This window comes from Myotis nattereri (assembly GCF_964212035.1).
Source record: "Myotis nattereri genome assembly, chromosome: 9".
Lineage (NCBI taxonomy): Eukaryota > Metazoa > Chordata > Mammalia > Chiroptera > Vespertilionidae > Myotis > Myotis nattereri.
The window spans coordinates 45,979,658-45,983,887 of NC_138084.1; the positions used below are offsets into that span (position 1 = coordinate 45,979,658).

The window sequence follows — 4,230 nt, forward strand, 5'->3', positions numbered from 1 at the left end:
GGGCAGTGGCCAATCATGAGGGGCCCTTAAGCGAGGTTACGGACCCTGGATCTTGTCCTATAGGTGGTGAAGCAGGTGAGACAGAATCGGGTCGGTATTAAGGACAAGCCTTCCAGCTGCTGTGTCGGGAGCAGGATTGCAGATGGGAATTGGACAGCTTTTTAGAATGAGGCCAACACCCAGGCAAGAGACCGTGAAGCCCAAATCAGAGCAGCGGCCATAGGGATGGAAAAGGAGGATCAAGACAAGAGACACCAAGTATCAGCACAGAAAAAGTCATGTCAATTTATGACCTTTTTGTCGTATATGGGAAAGAGTCCTGGACTGGAGTCAAGGTACCTGGGTTCCAGTCCCAGCTCCAGGTGACCCAGGGCAAGCCTTTGGCCTACACTGGGCCCCAGTTTCCATTTTGTACACCAAGGAGGTTGTACTAGATCATCTTCAAGGGCCCTTATGTTCTGAAACCTGTAATCTTAAGACTGCAAAGTGGCTAAGGTCCGTGTGGGTAGGGAAGGCGAAAAAAACAGGCTGAGCAAAGAATGCATCTGGGGCTGGGGCCTCAAAAGTCCAGGCTCCCTGCCTCCCTTCCCCATCCATCTTGCAGCATTAATGTCAGTGGGGTGGCCTGGGCCCAGGCCAGAGACCAGTTGTGGAAAGGGAGGAATTGTCTGGTTCGAGAAACACAGGAAAGAATGCAGAGCTTCCAAAAAGCTGTGAACAAGTCATCAGCTCTGGCCTGGTGCCCAGAGGTTTCGCAACTGTCCTCCCAGTTTGAATATCAAGAGAGGGCCAACGTGGGGAGGGCACCCCATCCCCCCTCTGCACATCAGACACTGCAAGATGAGAAGGGGCCCTGAAGATACCTTTGGCTGCAAGTAAGAGAACACCCTGGCTCCAAAGTCTAAATAAAACAAAGAACCGCCTGTCCAGAGGGTGTGTCTCCAGCACCTCCAGCAGGTCCTGCTGTCATCAGGATCACAGACTTTTCTACTTCTCTCTTGTCTTCAGCTGGTTCCCTTGTGGCCCCATGATGGCTGTCTCTCCCCTCAGGGAGGAAAGTCGGCTGCCAGTCAGTGGCAATGGGAGCTACAGGCTTCCATGTGAGCAACTGGTGGGAGAGTGCAAGAGAGGACTTCTCTTCCAACCCCAGACTGTAAGCCTTTCTCTTTGGTTCACTTAGGATGACTTGAGTGTTTCCAACCAATAACAGCCTCTGAGGGGATGCCATGTGCTGACTCACTAAGATCCCGTGTGAAACCTGGGGGTAGATAGGGAGGATGAGCAGAATTGGGGTCCTCTGAGGAAGGAAGAGGTGAACAACCAGCACATCCACATGACCATGAGCCTCCATCTCCCATCAGCTCTTTGGATCCCCACCCTGCCCAGGGTCAGCGGGACAGCTGTCATCTCTCAATGACCACTGAGGTCATTGAGGCATAGAGTGGAGTGGCCTGCTTGGGTCACACAGTAGGTAAGTGGCAGAGCCTCATTTGAGAAAAATAAAAACACAGCAGACAAACTGAGCAGGCCTCAGGCTGCCAGCCTCCAGTCAAGCTCCTCCCTCAGACAGGGGGCTGCTGTTTCCTCTGGGTTTCCACAGTGCCTGCCCTGCTGGCGGCCCTCTGTCTAGGCCAGTGATGGCGAACCTTTTGGGCTCGGCGTGTCAGCATTTTGAAAAATCCTAACTTAACTCTGGTACCGTGTCACATATAGAAATTTTTTGATCTTTGCAACCATAGTAAAACAAAGACTTATATTTTTGATATTTATTTTATATATTTAAATGCCATTTAACAAAGAAAAATCAACCAAAAAAATGAGTTTGCGTGTCACCTCTGACACGCGTGTCATAGGTTTGCCATCACTGGTCTAGAGTCACCTCGCAGTGGTGGATGGCCATCTCCCTCTGCAGCCTGAACATTCACTCAGTCACTCATCAAATGAGGCTGTCCAAGAGCTTCAGGATAAAGGCCAGGAGTGTGGGTTCGAATCCTGACTTAGAGCTTCTGTGTCCTCCTCTGTGAGATGGAACCATGAATCCCACCTTTACATCTCCTCCCCCCCCCCCCCCGTTTTCTCAAACATTATTAAAGAAAAAGCAATGATGGTAAATCGCTAAAACATAGTCCATTTTCTGGGATTCTTCCCTTGAAAATGTGATATTTGATTTTGAAACACATACCAGGGTCTGCATGGTCCCCAACTGTACTAAATAGGTGAGAGGCTGAGATCCTAACAGGTTCATCTTCCAACTTCCCCCAGTCTGTGGTCTGCCTTTGGGTCTGCAATAATTGCCTGAAAAGCTAGTATGGCTTCAGTAACTTTTGTCTGTAGCTCTCTGAGCTCTTCTACCTGCAGCAGTCACAGAATTTGAGCAGCTTCATTAAGAACTGCATCTCCTGTGTCAAAACCAAGCATATGCTTGTCTAAAGCAACAGGCAACCCCTCCTTTGCTTGGTTCGCTTTAGCAACTGCACCCTGTGTCAGGCGCTCCTGGACCAGAATGCAAATCACCGTAAGCATTACCCGGGAATCATCATGACGCTGAATCTGAAGAAGGTTAGCCAAAGCCATTGCACCAGCCTTACAATCAGGAGTATTGACATCCAAATTGATCAGTGGCTCTGCATTTTTAGCTGCATTGTCAGCACTTTTTGTATTATCAGATTCCTGAGTCCTTGTATTTTTCCGCGGCATCTCCATATTCAAGTCCAACGGCTAAACCTAGAAGCCAGTCAATTGCTTCTTGTCGATCTTGAATCTTGAAAGGACAGCTGACATCTGTGACATGCTCTTCAAGACCTTGGGCCAGCCACTGCTGTGGATGTTTCTTAAATGACCTCTGTCTTCAAACTTGCAGGGTCTGATTTTCTGGTCTTCAAGCCAAACAATAAAGTTTCTAACTTCTGTTTCATCTTTGCAGTCGAAGCCGGCGGGATTGTGGTCATCGAGGGCCGTCAGCTTGCGTCGGAACACGGTCCGCTTCCCACTCTGTCCCCTGGGCTTCGGCAGGGAGAGGAGAGGCCGGGGCGGCTGGCTCCTGGTGACACGGCGAGAGGGCCCCACCTTTACCTCTTGATATAACTGCTGGGGGTTCAAATGAAATGAGGAGACGGAGCTTTACTGATTGTGAGGAGCTATGGAGCCATCAGGTTTCCCTTCTCCTGGTGGGAAACGGTCATTCCAGGAGCCTCATTGGCACTGGATGACATCAGGCAGCAGGCAGCCAGAGGGATCAACGAGACAGTCAGATGGGGATCCATTCAGCTGCAAATGCATAGCTCACATCCATCAGTTGACAGATGAGGAGATATGTCCTGAGAAGGGCAGTGACATGGCCAAGGTCACACAAGACTAGAACCCAGTCTCCTGGCTCCCAGCCCTGTCCTCGCTGCACCAGGCCACAGGGGTCAACTGAGGTCCACGGCCGGGCCTGAGGCTGGGTGCAGCTGCCACGCTACCCGTGCCCGCCTGCACGTCCCCACGCTTCTCGGGGGCCATTCTTCAGGGGTTCAGTGAGGCGAGGCCACACTTCCCCTCGGGCGGCTTCCTGTTTTGGCCAAACAATAACTCTCGCCGGGACCTGGTGCCAGCTGGCTGCAGCTGCTGCCAAGGCCTTGAGTTCTTACATGCAAAGAGGGAGATCCTGCTCCGGGGGTCTGTTTCGGGCTTCCCTGGGTCATGGACCTCACACCCAGATATGGCCTTTGGGCCCCACTGAATCCAGTAATCCTTTTATGGGCCGATCACACACACGGGAGCCCCTTCTGTGAGCCAGGCTTGGTCTGAGTACCCCAAACACAGACACACAGGGCGAGAGTTTAGCCATTCTGCGTTTATCCTCTGTCCATGAGGAGGAGGTACCAGTGATGCAGATATGAGTAAGATACACCCTGTAAACTCGCTGCCTCGTTCATGGTTTGTCCCCCCAGTGCCTTGCAAGAATTTGGAGTTGCTTATACATGCTCGTTAGTGCATCCAGCTCTTTCCTGAAGGGACATCTCAGGGCACATGGGGGAAGGGTACTGAAGGATGTGGGTAAAAAGGATAAAGATGAACATTTTTTTAAGGTGACTTTTTACATAGGTGAGTAAATCAAGATTCAGATACGTAAAGGGAGGATATGGGGCTGACTCAGGTCCTCAGACTCCAAGCACTGCACACCAAGATGCTGCAAGAGGCATCAAATCCCATGTGAACATTGGGGTGCTGTGGGCATGCCTATGTGTA

General features: G+C 51.0%; 1 pseudogene across 1 annotated transcript; it reads right to left on the reverse strand.

The window, feature by feature from the left end:
• Positions 1–2,241: 2,241 nt before the first annotated feature.
• On the reverse strand, positions 2,242–3,829 carry LOC308525502 (RNA transcription, translation and transport factor protein-like; annotated as a pseudogene). Its single transcript has 2 exons — positions 3,794–3,829; positions 2,242–3,087 (listed from the first exon to the last, which is right to left on the reverse strand). The product of its transcript is annotated as an RNA transcription, translation and transport factor protein-like (transcript).
• Between the last annotated feature and the right edge of the window lie 401 nt (positions 3,830–4,230).